The 20,076-nt window shown below is 42.4% G+C and overlaps 1 protein-coding gene across 5 annotated transcripts in view; it reads right to left on the bottom strand.

Annotated features, from left to right (window-relative positions):
• Positions 1 to 20,076, bottom strand: part of LOC135220010 (uncharacterized) — a 397,255-nt gene that overhangs the window by 361,527 nt on the left and 15,652 nt on the right. The window contains exon 1 of one of the 5 annotated variants that reach the window (XM_064257301.1): positions 15,694 to 15,719. The exons of 3 other annotated variants lie outside the window; for them this stretch is intronic. The gene's annotated coding sequence lies outside the window, so the exon portion shown is untranslated. Of the gene's footprint in view, positions 1 to 15,693; positions 15,720 to 20,076 lie in introns of those variants that run through there. One more of the 5 variants, XM_064257302.1, reaches the window with a different exon arrangement.

The raw sequence follows: 20,076 nt of genomic DNA, 5'->3' as shown, positions 1-20,076 counted from the left end.
TGAGGAAATTCTGGAGTCTTTTGTGAACAGACTGGTGTTCGCCCAACCTTGGAATGCCTCCCTGGTCGTCAGAGCGAGGGAGGGATCCAAGCCTCTGTCCGATTGATCGGGGTGTGCACCGCAGGATCAATGGTCAGACCTCTGGACCAAGTACTAAGAGAGAGGCAAGCGTATCTCTTCGTACAGCAAACAAGAAACAAGTTCCTATTTGCAAGAGGCAACATAAAGTTATGGTTTGTCTCTTGTTTTTTTGGCAATCCACTTCCCCCCCCTTGTAGGAGGAAGTGGTGGATATTCGCTCCATCCCTCCCTAGTGAAAGGGGATAGGATGGGGCTCTGTCGAGTAGCTCACCTGCATCTCGTCCTTATTCCAGCAAGGTGATGACCGTATCCCTTTACCCACAGGTAGAGGGGGAGTTAAAAGATAGGAAAGAGAAGCCAGTCACCCCTCTCTCATTCACTTATCTATTCTTACAGTCACACCAGGCCTCGATGCTGTTCAGCCTGCTAGGGTCTGGGTTAGCTACACAACGTGTTGAGCAGCCACCACCGGTCCCAAGGAAACGATCAAGGACCTGTGGGAATAATCCAAAAGGTAGAAGGAGGTGCCAAGTTGGTCTGGTTGTACCAGACCCCTGCCTTCAGTACCTGCGCCACGGAGAATTTCTTGTGTAAACTCGAGGGGAGTGTACTTCTAGGTCATCTTGGTGCTGCGAAGAGTCTTCAACCACTGCCTGGGATGTCGAGTTTCTTCAGAAAGCGCGGTCGCGCCTTTTTCACAGGACAAAGCAGCAATCCTCGCATCGAAGGCGGTCGGGAAAGTCCATTAGGGAGGGGATTGTAGGACTCTAACCGATCGTCAGGAACCGAAGGGTTCTGATTCTTCGCTACGAAGTCGGTACGAAATCGAGCGTCCCCACGAATCCCCATCCCGCTTGGAAAATGCTGACTTCGCAGGAAAAGTCCATGCAATTATTTCCTCAGAGAGGAAAAGAAGGAATGGTCGTAATGGACCTACCCCTCGTCGGCTCGACTTCGGTGATGTGCAGTACCCATATGGTACTATCCTCTTTTTGCAGCGATAGTATCACACTTTTATCCTTTTTTTATTCCCCATGCAGTGAAGTTCTTCTCTCTTCAAGGCAGTATAGGGACACCAGAACACACTCAATGGTGGGGTGTCGATATAGGATTTTGGGTACTGTGACAAGCCGCCTTAGGACGAAGAAAAGGCTGTTATGGAAACAACCGACCTAAGTACCACAGCGAAGTTCGTAACTGACTTGGGCGCTCTGACAGCTAGCGACTGACTGCGTTCGGTAGGAGGCAAGTTGTCCAAGCACAGAGCCAAGTCACGTGACCTTCGCCTTAAAGGGTTATGCCAAGAGACTAAAACAAAATAATTTGTTCGTCACCGATGCCAGAAGGCAGAGTGATGATTTCTCTTAAGGCTGTGCCCAACAGGCGAAAGTCAATTGCCCTTCTAGAGGACGAGGTCCCTAATGGCAAGATATCATAGTATAGTTGATTCTCAGCTAAGGAGAAACAACACTATGCGTCGTTGAAGATGAAGGTGTAACAGAAAATGCAACCTACGTCTTCACAGCTTGAACCGAGAGAAGGATTTCTCAAGATTCTGAACCTGTGCTACAAAGACTGAGAACGCTAACCGCTATTCATTGCTGTCGGTGAGGATCGTAGTTGCAATAAAAGTGGAGCGCTTTTCAGTAATGAGAAACACGGGAAATACTGCCTGAAGAACTGCTTCTCATGGGCTGAACATTTGGAAGTAGAGCTGTCCAGGTCGGAGAGTAGGCGATGTCTTCTGACACATCTGTTAATTCGGGACGAACAATGAATAATTGCACACCTACGAATATGAGATATTTGAAGACAAAACTCAGATGTCTGCAAAAATCATTCGCATTATCGCAGAGTCCGATGCAGCGGAGATAGTACAGATCTGTTACCGTGCTGCGGTAAACAGAAAGATGAAGAGTTCCAAGAGATATCTCTGTTGAAATTCTCGCAATCTCGAAGGCGATGAAATCGAGTGTGCAACAGCAGTAGATGGTCCTTCATTATTGCGAGAATCCCCGTTAAATCAAGAGACCTAAGTCCAGATGATTGTTGGGTAAGAGATACGGTTCGGTAGTCAATCAACCAGGGAGAGAGACGTAACTGACAGTGCATCTCCGAGACCTAGCTGATACTGAGCTGCTATCAGGCAGTTCAATACGCAGTACGCTCGGTGACTCGTCATCTGAGTTGCCAGTTAATCCCTTCCCACGAAGGAATGCGTTCGGCTAGAACCATCGAGCATAAAGAATACGCTCGAGCAATTATATTTAAACGAAACGGATTTCGGTAAATACAAAAGCTGATTTGGTGTTGTTTCGTGACAATACCAAGTATCTAAAATCGAAACTGATAAACTGCTGGGAGGTTGGCAGGCAACCCCGAGTTGCAGTTCAATTAAAATACAATTCGTCTCGGTCACAAACCGTAGAGGTTAACTACGTATGCACCTACCCCCCGGGACAATTCAAAAACTGTTAAAAGAATCATGTCGCGGAGGGTAATATACGTAGTATATTTGTAGGTTCTGTACCACGACCTCCATCCTAAATTCTTTTCTCTCGAGGAATGAGAATAAGGATTGGAGATCGACCGCCTTCGTTCTCTAGTCAAGAGAGTGAAGGAGAAGTCTTTCGCAAAGGAAAGAAACTTCAATGGTGGACAGAATATCGAAGACGATAGTTCAAGCCAACTGGAAGTTCCCGTCTGTTCTTCTCTATTCCAGGTTAATCACCTACTGTGAGATACTCTTCTTTCAGCAGCAGTCTTCTTCCAAATGCTAGAAATTACAGGAATTCGAGCATAAGCGAGGTTCCCGATTATCGTGTAACAATTATCGGGGATTCTCGCTGACTTTGGACAGTGGTCTCGCCTAAGTGTTTGGGAGATCGTAAAAAACTCAAACACTCTGAGTGCGCTAGAAATTCCGTAGAATTCTAAGCAGTCTGCGAAACCCCCACCGTAATTCGTCAAACGATATCGGCTGGTGGTCCTCTCGATTCCCGTAGAAATCGAGTAAGGTGGGGCAGGATCCCTCCTCAACGACCGGGGCTTACGTCAGGTAGGACCGAAGGTCCCCCCGGTAGCGCAGCCCTAACGTGGGATCTTACAGAGAAATCTCTGTAGTATCCCTCCCCTTTCCCTCGTAGCCGTAAGGAGAGAGGGAATGGGGAGGAATTGGATACTGGCTCGCATTCCCAGCGGAACTAGCCGTTGGAGAAGAAAAGGAGCAGCCATCGCCTTACGGCGATGGCCTCTCAGAGCCTGGGAAAACGTATCGTCAGGAGAAAACGTTTTCCCCGAGGAGGGTTACGAACTCATACTGTAGGTAAGGGTCTGCCGCCACTGTGAACGTCGTCTGGGTGGGGCTGATCGACACCTGACAGGAGAGAGCCGATACCGTCCTCCGACTCATTCCAGTCCTCGTCGAGGTCGAAACCTCTCAAGAGGACCGGCCGAAGGGGTATTCAAATACGGTGTCCGAAGACACGTAGAGAAACGCCTCTGTCGCAGTAGAGGAGGTGAAGTAGCTTGTTCGACCGGCCAGAAACTGAGAGAGCCTTCTTGTCCGGAGACGAGAGACTACCTGGTTCAACACAGTCGGCAAGCTCCGATCGCGGCAGGACCCACCGTCGATTTAGGTTCCCTCTCGGCCCCAAAACGACTCGAGGCGAGACGTGGCTCTGCTGGTGGGAGCGGCGATCCTTCCCCGAGGTCGTTGTGCTGACGAATCAGCGCCAAAACCTCGGCAATGTTCCTCTGGATCTCGGAAGTCACAGCATCTTGCAGAGTAGGACCGTTAAGCCCTTCGAACAAGAGCATATTCCGAGAACCTTCCTCCTAAGAAGGGGGAACAGCGACAGCCCTCTCGGTCTTCTCCATCCACTGCGCATACGTCCTGGCCGGTCCAAGAACCGTGCCTGGCACGTAGGGCGTCGTGGTGGGATCATGAGGGGCGCACCCCTCACGATCACTCCTCAATACCTCGCTCCTCCCGGTGTAACCCGAGGAGGTTGAAGGTACGGGAGAGGCAGACCTGACGCTCCCTCCTCGCTCGCTGGCAGAACCAGCAGGCTTGGAGGGCTGCAGGCGATCGTCACAACCCGCGGTGGCGATCGAGCTGCAGGCCTGGTCGAACCGTCTCGCTGTGGAGAACGGCTGGACTGAGCACAGCGGCCCCGATCTCGAGTGTCAGAAGAGCTGGTGCTGGTTGCCGTACCCAATCGCTCTCTGTGGAGAGCGACGGTCAGGCGACCTGCAGGCTCCACTGTCACAGTGAGACCGGTGCTTGTCCTCACGGCACGTCACGTCGCTGGTTCCAGCCGTGGCTGGCACTGGCGAACGGGGGGACCTCTTCCTAGCCTCAGCCCGTGGCCGGTCGTGGACCGTCACGTCATCCCGGGTAGCCAGCTGGTCGCCGCGAGAGCGAGAGCTGGTTCTGGTGAGAGTCGCGTGAGCGGCTGTCACCAGTCTTCCGCTCCGTGCCGTGAACCTGACGCTGAGCGGGCTCAGAGGTCTGGTTCCTGGCTGCACGGTCGCTGGTAGGCGACCGTACACTCGGTACCCTCCCGCGAACGAGAGGCCGAGACGGACCCTGATGCAGTGGCAGCACCACTGACACCAGGCGAGGAAGTACCGGTGTTAGCCGGTACCCCTCTGGTCCCCGTAGTCTTCTTCCTTGCGGAAGAAGAGACGGGCCCCGCTCCCGAAGGAGCAGGAGGACCAGCGGAAGGAACCCTCCCGTCCCACCGAGGTGAGACGGGTCCCGAGAAGCTCCCGAGGGAGACTTCTTAGGAGGGAGGAGGCAACCTTCTTCTTCCTCGGCTGTGAAGCCTTAGAAGTCGAAGGGGAAGAGGCGGCAGCCGACGACGATGAAGAAGATGAAGGCGATGTTCCTCCTCTTCTTCGTCAGCTTCCTCAGGACAGACGTAAGATCTGCTATCCAGGGCGGAGCCGGGGCTGCTGTAGCCGAAGCCACAGGGCCCGGACGCACCTGTACAGACAGACCAAAGTCTGGGGTAGTACCACCACGAACAGGGACGACGTCAGCAGGTATGGGCATCTCAGGAACAGCAGGCACAGCCAGCACAGCATCGGCAGGGACAGCCAGCGCAGCAACGGCAGGGACAGCCAGCGCAGCGCGGGAACAGGCAGGGACAGCCAGCGCAGCAACTGCATGGACAGTCAGTACAGAATCGGCAGGTATGGCAGGCAGCACCGGAAACACAGGAGGTGGAGCAGCAGCCAGCAACCTCCTGGTACCGGCGGCAGGTCCAGGGGCGAGCTCTAGGGCAGCGGAAGTGTGGTCGCGGCAGCGCGGCAACCACGAGCGGCGGCGGCACGTCCACCTCTCGGTACGGCGAACGCACTTCACAGCGGCTGTAGGCAAGACTGTACCAACGTGAGGCGAGTACACCAGGTGAGGAGGGACGTCGTCACCTGGAGTCGATATCGTTGTCGTGGTCACCACTCCATGGGTGACCGCAGCAGGCCCAGGCATAGAACCGCCGCCCCTGGACACTAGGCACGCCCTGCAAATCGAAGGACGCCCATACCTCACCAAGGTCCACCCTCGTGGCAATAGCACCTGCGGAAATAACAGTAGTAGTGATTAGTGGGGGGGGGAAGTCCCCTCGCGCGGGGGGTGAGCCCCACACCGAACGAGAGGGAAGACCCCGAATACAATTGTACATCGGGCACCGAGCGCCCTCCCCCGCGCTCGACGGATCGGGCGAGGAGAAGAACCCAGATAACCTCCCCCCCGAAGGGGAAGGGCCATCTGTGGGAGCTGAGCAGGGGGGGGGGGGGATTCTCGTTCCCCACCCCCGCACAGCACCCATGTACCCTACAATAATAATAATAGCCCGAGAGCAATCGTGCCCTCAGCACCGAATGCAAGGGCATAAGGATCAATTCCTTGACTGAGCGGAACTGAACCAAAATAAATATTGATGCAATCAATAATAAAAGGAATAACATGAAAAAGAATCTTGCATTAATTCACTTCACAATGAAAATAAGGGGCTCGGAGGCGAGCGCATTTGTGCCCTCGGTAACGAGCGCAAGGGTAAAAGGATCCATTCCCGATTATGAACAGAAACCTTGATCCATAATGAATTGAGCAATCAAAATATATATGAAAAGTGAAAAAGAATACTGCGCTTGCGATTTCACTTCATACAAAATAAAAAGGGGAAGGATCAATTCCGGGAAATAGCGGAAATATTGATCCAAGTAAATAATGCAATCTCAATAAAATATGAAAATGAAAAGAACTGCACTTGCGATTTCACTTCATTCAAATAAAAAGGGGAAAGGATCAATTTCCGGGTAAGAGCGGAAACTGATCCAAAATGAGTATTGCTACAATCAAAATAAATATATGAAAATGAAAAAGAATACTGTACTTGCGATTCCACTTCCATACAGAATAAGTTTTTCGTGCCGAGCGCATTCGCTCGGCAACGAGCATACAGGTCAAAAAAATATAAATGAAAAGGGCACTTACTTACGATTTTCATCTACACATTTCCAACCAAAATATAAGCTCGGAGCGAGCGCTCTCATCCCGCCCTCGGCACCGAGCATACACAATACGAGGATCATTTCTGGGAAAACAAAAAATGAATTCCCGCACTTACGCCCTTCAGTCCCGGCACTCTGGGTAATCGGAGGACGTGGAGAAACCAAGATCCTTTAATTCACAATTGAATTCAATGGAAATAAATATGAAATGATTGTACTTACAATTCAGTTTCACTATATAAATAGAAAAAGAAAAACACAACCATGCGAAAGCAACGACGATGAAGCGGGCAGAGAGCGATGATACACGTCTACACGCCAGCAGGCCGAAAGCAAAAGTGATTTGTTTACCTCCCAGTCGCGCGCGCGTGCCTGTCGGACAAGCAGTTAACTACCGAACCCCTTGTTCGAAAGCTTACGACCTATCCAGCTGCCGCTAGTACCTTCCTATTGTAAAAGGACCGAAGGTTTGTATGCCGTGTCGGAACAAACTACTGAGGATATCCACCTGCTGAGAAGGAGACACCATAGAAGATGACCTATTCACTCGATCTGACAACATTTTGTAAGCCTCCAACACATCTGTGGAAGGCATGAAAGACTACTTGGTGACATAGATGAGCTGACCACCCAGCGATCCTAGCGACAGTGAACCACCATCATCAGTTTCACCAGCACTTGGAACACCGGCAGCGTCGACCCAAATGAGCCTGAGGAAATTCTGGACAGGATGAAGTACGCAATCTTCGGGCGAAGAGAAGTAAGAGCCCCCAACAACAACAGGGGACAGCTCCAATTCACAAGTATCCATATAAAAAATAATGACAATAATAGAAAGTACACGTACTTACAGTTATTCTTGACACACACAAACAAATCAAGTTTGAGAAAAACACAAAGCATACGATGAAGAACCGGGCAGAGAGAAATGTAGAACACGTCCATCCACCAACGCGGCCGAAAGCAAAGTGGTTCTTCACCTCCCAGTCGCGCGGTGCGCACACTGTCGGGCAAGCAGTTAACTACCGAACTCCCTTGTTCAAAGCTTACGACCGTTCCAGCTGCCGCTAGTTACCTTCCTATTGTAAAGGACCGATGGTTTGTATTCGTATCGGAACAAACATCATGTCTTATAGGGGAACCATCATTCATTAAAGTGATGTCATTTAAGTCAAGCAGCTATTCTATTATTAAACCCTAGCAGTCGCAGTTTAGCTCTCCCCAAAGGGTGTGCTTGGCATTAAAATTCCCCATCAGAATGATGGATTTAGGAAGCTGGTTTATCAATGTCTAGAGATCGTTTAATTCTAGCTGACGGGGATTACCCTGTGCATCCTGCAATCTATTTTCTAATGATGGATCCAGGTATAGGGAACACATAGCGATCCATTATAATTGAAAATTTGAACTGCACAAGCCTGCAACAGTGTTCGATTGAACAACCTGTGATAACAGACTTGCGGACTATGATTGCCTGTGCCTCCTTGAGCACGTACACCTATCAGGGGTGGAGACCTATGAAATGAGTAATTAAAACCCAAGTGGGAGTGTGCTCTCCCAACTTTGTCTCCTGTAGACACACGCAGATAGATCACGATCCTTAAACAGAACCCGAACTTGCTCTCTATTTGGTATAAAGCTCACAAATAGTACGTCTTCATCGGAAGATGGCCGAAAGAAGCAAAGTGGAGTGTTTAGCCTACATCCGCATAGGCTGGCGCCTACCCGCCTGCCACACGGTAGTTACTGCCTAAACCACCTTGTTCAAGAATTTAACAGCCGTAATTCCAGCTACGCCGAAAGTAATTCCTTATGTAAAGGACCAAGGGTTGTTTATCGTGTACGAACAAAGTACTTCTGCTTCCTTTGAAATTTGAGTAGAGGTCTCAAAGTGTTGCTCCCACCACTGATGACTCATGGCTGGTGCCCTTCTCCGGTGTCAGGACGTTAAAGTACTTTTTCGGAGGGTGGATCAACAAGCGGGTAAGGAGCTTACAGTTTAGTTGCCCACAGGTTTCGTCTGCTAGGGAATCGGCGGAGCAATACAAACAAGATGCCGGATGGTTTGTTTTGGCGCAAGGTTTGAAAACATGTGATTGTCATGAAAACCAAAAACCTAAAAAAACGGTAATGGGGGACCCTTTTGGGAAGCGGGGTTTTTGGGTCTGGGGAGAACACAGGAGTATTGGTTAAAAGTTAATGAAAACGGTATGGGGGGACCTATTGGGAAACCGGGGTTTTTGGGTGGGGGGAGACACAGACGACGACAATGAACATGAAAAACCACGAAACCCTAGCAGACGAAACCCGTGGCCAACTAAACTGTAGGAGCTCCCGTACCAACTAAAATGTAGGAGCTCCCGTTCCCCGTTGTGTTAGGCTAACCAAACGACGACAATGAACACGAAAAACCACGAAACCCTAGCAGACGAAACCAGTGGCCAACTAAACTGTAGGAGCTCCCGTTCCAACTAAACTGTAGGAGCTCCCGGCCTAGGTTACTAAACTGTCCCCCTACTCAACATTCGTAGACCGAACATATGGGCTATTAGCCTAATAGAACGTTCATGCATGAAATGCGGTACCTGGCCAACTGAAGTGATCATAACCAAATGAACCAACCTAACCAAACTTAGTCTGCATGTCTTACCTGCCGGGGGGCTTCGCCCCTGGACCCCCCTGTGTAGATGTTAACAGTTATTAATACCTAACCAATAAAACTTGTCCTTACGGATGGCTGGCACCGTATGTCCTTACTGATATCTAAACAAAGTGAATATTTCCGAGAGTACATTGGTTAAAGTCAAGGCCACGTTGTTTGTTCAAACACGTGGACTACTAGCGAACGTAAATGTTCGGATGTGTTGAGCGGCCCTGACTTCAGCTTAGCGGGAAATACAATGGCATGCTTTATTACAGCAAAATAATGAACATAACGTGCATTTACATTTTTTTTTCTTTCTTGGGGGGACGGTTGTTTCCGAGGTAACTGAACAACCGGAATTTGTGGACGAGGCTCAAGTAGGCCTGTTTTCATTAAATAAATAATGAGGGATTGTTCATCGCGACACAAAATGTAGATGTCTTCCGGCGGCAGCGAAATCCACGTGTGCGGGACACGAAAAATTATCGGCAGAAGAAGACATGGTACTTATGATCGTAGCACTGTACAAGCTGAGAAGCAGGAAACAGACCTGAGGGCGGGGAAGGGTCGGGCAGGGTCAGGAAAGGTTCGTTCCAGGTACTAGTTATCTTTGCGGATGGATTAAGGGCCAAGTAGAAGGAAATAAATATCGAAGAATGTAAAAAAAGGGAGAGGTCTACAGATTAGTTGGGCAACAATGGATAAAAATATCGGAGAATGTTAAAAAAAAAAATGGTAAAAAAAAATATTCCTACGATTAGTTGGGCAAGGGTAAAAATATCGATTAATGTAAAAAAAATTGGAGCTCCTACAGATTAGTTGGGCAAGGGTAAAAATATTGAATAATGTAAAAAAAAAGTGGAGCTCCTACAGATTAGTTGGGCAGGGCTTTAAAGGGTTTATTGTTAAGGGAATCGGCGGACTAATACAAACAGGATGGCTGCCGTTTGTTTTGGCTTTCATGTTGTTGCATGTTAGGGTTCGGGCCGGGTCGGTTTCGTGGATTCGGTTCGGGTCGTCTGCGAGAACTACTTACCTTGGTGGAGTGATTAAAGACTGGGCAAAATGGTGTTACGTGGCCCGGGCAACTAAACTGTAATCAGTAAGACTGGATCAGCTAGTCCTCTCGGTTGTTTCTCCCCTATTAGGGTAAAACACCACGGAAGGCCAACCCTCACCACGGTGGACGGGTTCTTTATTCACTCAATATTTAATTGGTGAAACAAGAATACAATTGCAACTCTAAGCATACCATTTAAAAGATTGCAAGTTCGTCAACATAATGTGATATATGAAAGCCCCATACGAACTAAAAATAAGCATGTGAGCTCTTCGTAAAATGTTTTCAAGGCAGTTTTGAAATCCAATATGGCGGCTACGTTTTGCATGGACGGTTCTGATCAGTGACGGCCACCATCTTTCCCCACCGCCTTCCCAGCACTCATTTCAACAATGTTAGCGTATATATGTAACGTTTATTGATCTTACTCAAGATTGCAGTTGTAATCAGCACAATAAAACAACATTTTGTTGCCTATATTAGTGAAAGTATGAAAACTTGTTTTTTATTCCCGTTTTTTTTTTTTTTTTTTGGGGTTATGGTTTGAACTGAATTCATTCCTTACCTTGTAATCGACGGTTTTTATCCTTACTGCCATCACAACTGAAACTCCACAGTGCTTATTTGATTTTTATTATACACATTTTGGTCTCAGTTCACTCCACATTGCACTTTAAACCCGTTACTGTTGCTGGTCCTAAGCGCGCGCGCCACACACAGAGTTACGAACAGCAGACGATGAAACTGCAAAGTTTTATTCCCTAAAATTGTTTACTTTACTTGTTATTTAGTTTAAATTTACTTTGTTATTTAAACATTTTAATTTAATTCAATGTATATTATCCCTCTTTTGCAACCAAATTACCCCCCCCGCCCCGAAAAATTACAGATATTTCTAAAGTAGATACAATCAAATGTTTCTAACGTTTTCGTACATCTGGCTGCCGAAAACCATATAGGAATGACCATGGATAAGTGCATAGAAGAACGACTACAGAGAAGTGAATTATATACATATTTTTTTGTTTTTTTTGTTTTTTGTTTTTGCTAGCACTTTTAATAGATTTCAGTCTATATTAGTATTTTGAATTTCTTTAATAACCGTATGCCAGAAATAAATGTAACCTTTAATGTTTGCATGCTTAATGTTTGCATGCTAAGAATGGCAAAATCATCGTTGCCCACATTAGTGGAGGCTTCACACATACGCTGTTTCATTATTATAAAACAGTTTCCATGAATTCTATTTGTCATAGTAATGCAATAATGATAAAATTGCTTTAATAATTATGTATATATACTTCCAATACATAGCCTAATTTCACCAATTTCAACGTTTTGTGTGTAGTCTTATACCCAGTTTGGAGGGTCAAAACACTACCGAATGGCAACAGAGAGACAGAGAGAGAGAGAAAGGAAGGCGAAGAAGGAAACGAAGGAAAGGGGTGGCGGTGGGGGGGGGGGAGGGGGGGGGGAGAGGGTAGGTGGAGCTTTATACGCGTGTTCGTATCCATTTCTGCATAATGGAGTTTTTGTCTCTGGGTACAGTAAGTTCCAGAAGTGAAGCGACAAAATTTCAGAATTGATCGTATTTCTTTAGAACTCTTGGGGTTGCCAGTTAGTATATTTTACTCCAATTATTGTCATCCTCTTTATCTAACAATACGTATCAGTGATTAACTGTAGAAGCACAGAAAGTATTTCCCCAGTTAACGATCAATGTTTGTTCAATAATTGTTTATTAAAAAAAAACGAATTTCCCCATAGAAACATCTGTGGCTCTCAGTGTGTGATATCAAGTGTTCACCCATGAGTGGCAGCAGGAACCGAGTGCATAAGCATTGGCCTAATATGATTTGCAAATTAACTTTACTTTTATAGCGTTATATCGAAAGTTATTATCATTTCTTTTGATAAATCACAAAGAAGTTTAGTATCTGATTAAATGAAATATAAATAAGACGCAAGTTGGTGTAAAAAAAAAAAAGGAATCCAAGTTATATGCGCGTTTAGCATTGGCTACATGGTTAGGCCTATTCAAGAATCAAGGAAATATATTTTCCAGCTTGTTAGTTAATAATTTCATCTAATTCCTCAATTGTGCAAATCTTTGCTTGTGGAATTGCGTTCAGGGTCGCATCAAACAATTATTTATGTAGATTTCCACCCTTTTTTTTTAGTGCATAAGTGAGACTATTTTTGTCCATACGATCCGGAGTGTGAATATGCTTTGCAAGCATTATTTTAATTCGAGTGTCTCCTGTTATGCTCTCGTCTCCTCTCTCTCTCTCTCTCTCTCTCTCTCTCTCTCTCTCTCTCTCCTCTCTCTCTCTCTCAGGACCTTTTTATTAGTCAGGAATAAACCAGAGGCCTGTTTAAGAATCGAGCACTAGGCCTAATGGTCATGATCGGGTGTGATTATATATATCATATATATATATATATATATATAATATATATATATATATATATATATATATATATATACATAAATATATATATATACATAAATACATATATATATATATATATATATATATATATATATATATAATATATATATATATATATATATATATATATATATATATATATACTATATATATATATCCGCAAAAAAAAATCATAAATTTATGGTTATACATTAATGTTTTGACTGGATCGAACTGATTACTGGTTGCCCGTAGAAAATATGAATTTGGGTGATATCACTCCCTTATGATACGCCCACTTACGTACATTCAGTCTTAAATTTCATGGTTGGAATGATTAGAAGATTTGAGGTAAAAGTTGAAGTGAAAAAGGTGGAGTTAGGTTTGTGGGTATAGGTAGAGGTAGAGGGTGAGGCGGGGTTGTTGGGGTCTACTGTCGCCCTACTTAACCAGGTGGTGATTTTAGGGTGTTCTGGTTGCTTGCGACCGTCTTTCTTATTTTTTATTGAGCGAGTCTGTTTCCTAGGTGCAAGGACAGGTCCTGGTGTCGGTCCTAATGGTTCTACTTTTCCTTAAATAAACAGACAGTGGCCCTGCATTGTAAGCCTTGCTATGCCGGAAACTAGGCCTAGTCACCTGAAGGTAGCAGCAGCAGTTAGGCAGCCTTTCTCGAAGATGGTATTTTATGCTCGGACCTAGAAGATTAAAAAATCAGAACTACCAACCACACCCAATTTCTCTATTGAATCTAGGTGCATTCATGGTTGATTATGTTTAAAGTCACGGAGATTTTCATTTTACATTCTATTGATACTTGCATGGTTTTATGCATCTTCGCTAAAATAATTGATCATACACTCTGATATTAAATGTTTGTTTCCACATTGCTCGAAATATACATTGGTAACGTTGGTAATCCTGTGTTGAACGAGAATTTCAAATTGTTTCGTTTCTATAGTTTGAAGTAATTACTATACTTTAAAATAATAACTATTACAGTAATTTTTCTTATGATTGTTATAAATATCATAGATTTGTTATTTTGTGCATCTATGTTAGCTTTATTTTGCTTGATAGAGCTTTCACTGTAGAAAAAAAATTAATTTTTCAGCTAAGAGTTATAGTTGCCAGTTAGTGAATTTCGAACGAAATCCTCTGAAAATTGTCGCTTTAGTTTTGGAACTTACTGTACAAGGACAAGTGTCGTTATTCTTTACAATTAGTGATTCACGATACCCTTATAAATTACGGCACTAGGTGTAATGCACTATACAAAATCTCGTTCTGATACGAGTGTTCGTTACAGAAATAGGTATTGCCCAAAAACGTGCTTGCACTGTCTCTGAAACCCATAGTAGGTATGCTGCTTAGTTGTCAATCAAGTTTTTTGTAATCAAGTATTTTTTACAAAAAAGCTATTGAATAAATTTGTATTTTTCTCAATCAAACATATGCCCCTCAATGCTAACTCCTCTTTTAACTTTTGACTTTCTGGTCATTGCAAATTCGGCCCCATAATTTCTTATGGTGCGAAAACAGAGGCACATTGACCAAAAACGATTGCGTCACACTACGGCGATAATCCGGCAGTAAAACATTTTCATATATCCAAAAAGTAAATAATGAAGATATATATGCGCATTACGATTATACCAATTACATGAAGAGCTGATAATCTGCATGAATAACTGGTAAACTGTTCTGCAAGAAAGTTGAGTAAAGCAATTATTTACAATAAGTACGAAAGTCAAGATGTCGTGACATCATAATACAGGACTTGAAAGAACGTTCGAATTCCAAAAAATAATTACTTAAATTTGAGTCAGAATCGAGTTACTTTTTCAATAACGAATATTTACAAATTAATCATCATAAATATGTAAAATATTGATGTATTTACTAATTATTTAAAAAATTATTGAAGTGCACGCTTCGTCGTCGTCTTCTACAAAAAACAGTTGTTTACTTGGTGAGGAAAAGTTTTCCGTTTGTTGTGATAAAGTGCCCCAGCGTCTGTGGGCACAAGTGGTGTGCGGATTTATCACAGGAAATGGTTAGTCATTGACACAAGCGACTCCGTAAACATCAAGATGGCGTCAATCTTCTAAATACCTAGAGTTGTAAGTAAAAATGTTGAACGCGTTTTGGTGAGATTTGCACTATGTTTGAGACCGTTTTCAGTACCCTCTGTTTAAATCTTAAAATTTGGCCTTAATTTTTAACTTTGGAGAAAAAAAAAAATACTTACTTCGAAAGAGAGTAGAGGTCTTTAGCTCCGTTTCTCACCAACAACAAGTCGCGACTGATGCCCATCTCCGGTGTCAGGACGCGTTATAATGTACTTTTTCGGAGGGTGGCAAGCGTTAATTGTAGGTGGCCTGTTTGGCCTGCCGTGGTGTTTTACCCTAGTACTTAAAAGGATGCTGGCTCTTGACTAGCCCTAATGCCTACCTTGGGTTACAGGATGTATTAAAGAACTTTTTCGGGAAGGTGGTCGCATTACAGTAGAGGCAGGCCATTTGATATTTTACCCTACAGGATCAAGGACCAGACACTAGGAGCTAGGCTAATGCATGGGCAAAAAGGTTGAAGAGGCACCACTGAGGTACCTAGCCTAATGCCCTCATGTGAGCCTGGTCTCTTTCTCCCTTCTGAGACTTATGTCTCCAGCCGCACAGACAGACAGACAGACAGATATGGAAGAAACGCCATTAATTAAGGGGAGTCTCTGACCTCCGACTGGAGGACGAGATTGACCCAGACTAGGGTCCCTGTATCTACCCTAAGCTAGGCTAGTATACAGGACAGAGCTTAACATACTCTTAGGTTATATGCCACTCTCTGGGGTACACCACGTCATTCTACGGTCAATTTCAATTACTATATAGAAAATGCAACTACAATATCAGGCTAAATATTATATTTATTACATGAAATAAAGAGTCGAAAGCTACCTTATCTAGCGTTGTTTACATTAGCTACGAGGAAATACGAGCCTAAAATAAATCCTAAAAAATGAATTATTGTGTATAATTTATTGAGTATAATCAAATAATTTTCAATAAACGCTAAATTTATTAAATGTCATACTGAAAAATTATATTTAATGCCATATCTATTGTATATTTTAAATTCATAGCTTCAATAAATGAATGATATCGTAACACAAAGATGTTATATAATCGATAAATTTTCAATAAAACTAGAACTCTATTTAATATTAAAGTTAAAAATCATATTAAATTATATTTATCATGATTTAAAATTCATATCCATCGTAATTCATTATAGGCCTGCCGTTTTCAGTAAATTCACGGGGCCTGCGACGCTATGGACATCTATTGGCAAATTCAGTAACTAAAATAAAAAAGTAAAGAAATTTACTAATTGACAATCTTTCTTTGTTTACATAAAAATCTACCTTCGATTTTACGTAAATAACAGCTAATTTGTAGAATTGATTACAAGAAATAAATTAAAGAATAATTCATATTTTCTTTTATCTCAAAAATTGTTCTCTATTTTGGCTAAAAATTCCAAAATAAATCGATTACAAAAAATCATAAAAGCAACTTTTGAAATTCTGACTTCAAGGTGTATATAACTATTGTCTTAGCTTTAAAACATTTTGAATACGAAAATATTTGCTTTATAACATTCAATTATGTGTAAAAATAATTAAAAAATCTTATATTCAGGAATATCAAAAGCTATTATAAATAATGGAATATTTTTATTCAAATATTTTATTTGAAAGGTATTTTTCCCTTGGTAGTTTGGTAAAAATAAAGTCAGTTCGTCTTTCATACTTGACAGGAAATCTAAAGTAAAACACTAAATTATATTCAGACAATCAATAAATATACAATTTATTGACTCTTAATCATAAAAAATTGTATATTCATAAAAAATAAACCTTAATAAATGTATATTTTAAAGAGATTGAAATATATTGAAATATATTTTAGAGTCGTTTGTAAATTATTTCCAAGGTGTCATTGAATGGGAAACGAAACTAAATTAGCTCTGAATTCGGTAGGTTGTGAGATGTATGAAGATGCATTCAATTTTGGAATGATTTTATATTAAATGTGTATCAAATCATATCTTAATGCACATAAATGAGTCAATACTACAGCATTTAAAATATTTAACATAAAAAATACTATAATTTGTAACTGGCAATATCTTGCAATTATAAAAAATATGATCTAAACCTGAAAGAGTGCTGGGTCGAATTAAACTGCTCAATAAATACTTTGAATTATTATATAAATCATAATTCACCGGCTATAAATTTACTTAGTTAAACATACGGGAATTGGCTATAGATAAATATATAAGAAATAATTCATAGCAACATATGCACACTTGTTTAACTGAATGAATTTGATAACGTAGAGCCAAAACCTTATAATCTAACTTACATTAAATCCACAATATAACAGTGTCTAGATTGAAATATAAAAATTTATAATACTACTTTCTTTTTAGAATTCCGTCTCATCGTCGTATTTTTACTTTATCCCTCCACCCCTTCTTAAACTTCTGCCCATATCTGTGTTCTGCCCCGTCTCGTCTGTTGGACGTTTTACAAAAAGGACTATTGTTTTGTACATTGAAAAATTTATCATATATTTCGATTTTTTAACAATGAAATAAATTTATATGAAATATGATAATTAATACTAGTTTAAAGCAAATATTGTCGTTTATATAGAAAAATAAAATAATATCTAAGGCTTTCTGCTCTAAGACTGTTGGTAACTCGAAACAGCAGACGAATTATCGACTATCGAGAAAGGATTGAGGCTATATCTATGGATTGAAGGACGAATTGGTTTCGGGTTGAGGAAGAGTGAAAGAGTATTAGGTTGAAGGAGCTGAGGAGGAGTGATGAAAGAGGCTGGGGAAAGAGGTAAGGTAGAAGACTGTTTGAGGAAGGGGGAGGGGTGATGCTGTTATGTTTTTTAGGTTATTCTCAAGCCAAAAGATGGAAACTTACGACACTGTGTAAGTGTAGTACCTGTAGATTTAGCTGGACTGTGATTTGTGTAGCAAGCTACATATACTACGCTTAATTATTACAAGAGTAATAATCAGGAGGTAATTAAAAGTAATTATGCAGTATACCTACGTGGCGGCTTGTGGCTATCATTCATAGAGGTGCTGTTTATTACATATTTTTTTCCACATTCCTTGATGTTAACTAAATAATCACACACACTCTCTCTCTCCCGCTGAGGAAGGCAGCAAAACCTCTGCTGGAAGCTACTATTTTGAATTTTACTCATTGACATTAATATATGGTTATCTGCAACTAGCCACTGAATTAATTTATTCTGCATTTCATTACATATCATCACTAATTTGATCACTTTCACTAATAGTACATATTGATTAAGCTTTGACGAATTTCAAAACACACCATTTCCCTCCAACAACTAGACTGACACTGCCGGAGCGGGGCAGCCCGGCAGCGCACTACCCAATGTAATAATCTTTTAAGGATTATTATAACCTATACTTAATTTCTTATATTCATGTATATATTCATAATTTTGTGCATATATCTGAAATCTATGGGGGTTGCTGCAGTTCCACAGTGCCTAGACAAGCCGCCACTGGGTAAGAGTGATGTTAAATGTTTCAATTATTATTTCATGTCATTTAAATTTAGTTCTCATTGTCTTCTGTATGTAAAACTGTGTAGACTCCATATTAAATGTATTTTTTCTTAATTATTGGGATCTGGAATGCATTAATTGTAATTATATATTTTACTTATTAGCATTAATGTGGTTATAATTTTTTCCCATATAGTAAGTACTGCAACTATGAAATAATTCTTTATGGTAATTGTTTTTTCGGTTTTCGTGGGAGGCTCTGGTACGGATTATGTACAAAAACCGAGGTCCCAGCATGATATATATATATATATATATATTATATATATATATATATATATATATATATATATATAATATATATATATATATATATAGTATATATATATATATATGTAAGGCCTAGGGAGTTTTTTATTAATAATATATTGTCCGTGTGTTCTCTGTGACCTATGGAATGTAGAGAACAGTGTAGAGGTGACGACCTGTGAGTAGCTGATGAATGAGTTTCTGGGATGGCGTGAGATAAAAATGCTTAGTTCGACAAGTCAATGCACGACAGTTTTATGAAACTCTTCTCAAAGTGCTTTGTGAAACTGGATGCAACTAGTGTTGCGAGGCGCTAACGAACTGTGTGTTCGTATGTGCGTGTGTGCCTCTTCCCTTTAAGAGTGTCATACCCAAGCCTATGGGAGGATTTTGACAAGAGGGCTTCAAGTCACAGGCAAGATGCCGTGGCATCGCCGGGAGTTTTTTTATTAACAGTGTTTTTAGTGTCCGGTTGTTTGGGTAAGTGTTTGAAGTGCTTTAGCCAAAAGAGTGGCTTATTATCTGTTTGACATTTTTGTGATGATATCCAATATTTAAACCTCTGTCTGTCAATCTTGTGTGTGTACTTACCGGGATGTGTTCTGTATCTTTGAAACAGACGGATCTGGAATGCCGGGGGACAAAGAATTCCCAGAGGGGTGTAGACTTTTTGGTGAGCCAGACATGTTACATTTATGGGTTTTTTTGAGTTAGTCTGTAAGACTGGATTACTTGATTGATTTATTTATTTATTAGTTGTTAATAAACCTTAATGTTATGATGCAACTCTCTCATTTTCATTACCTGTTAGAATGGAGAGAAAGAGCTAGAGAGAGAGAGAGAGATTCCTTGGAGAGAGAGAGAGAGAGAAAGGCTGTGAGTAATGCGGTGTGTGGGTCTGCCTTCCGCTCGTGTCTCACGCTTACCTTATGAATAATGGGGGGGGGGGGGAAATCCCCCCATTAACAGTGGTGGCAAGCGGTTAAGAGGGGGTATAAAAGTTTTCTTTCTTTTCTATGCCTAGGAACGTCCAATGTAGAGATGGTGGCCATGCCAGTTAGAAATAAAAGGGGTTATGGCTTAGCGATAGTTTCGAACGACAAAGCTTTGTGGGATTGTGGAAAAATTGTTAAATTGTTAGATCTCGGTTGCTAAGTGAAAGGGGTAGAGAAATGTCCGTAAGTGGGATGGGGGGTGGGGGGATGAGGAAAGAAATTTCTATTAGGGTCATCAATTTGCTCGTACCGAGATTCTTCAGGGCGTGAGCCGTGAGACAAGTAACTCAGTCTCGTTTGTAAGTGACAGTTGCCAGGGGCCATCTCGCCAATCGCGTTTGTATTGTGCCGACGAGATTTACGTATCTTACGCGAATTCCGAGTTATTGTTGTTCCCATTATGGAG

Source organism: Macrobrachium nipponense, chromosome 1 (genome assembly GCF_015104395.2).
Source record: "Macrobrachium nipponense isolate FS-2020 chromosome 1, ASM1510439v2, whole genome shotgun sequence".
NCBI lineage: Eukaryota > Metazoa > Arthropoda > Malacostraca > Decapoda > Palaemonidae > Macrobrachium > Macrobrachium nipponense.
The sequence above is the reverse complement of the archived record's forward strand: the minus strand, read 5'-3'. Positions and strand labels throughout refer to the sequence as shown.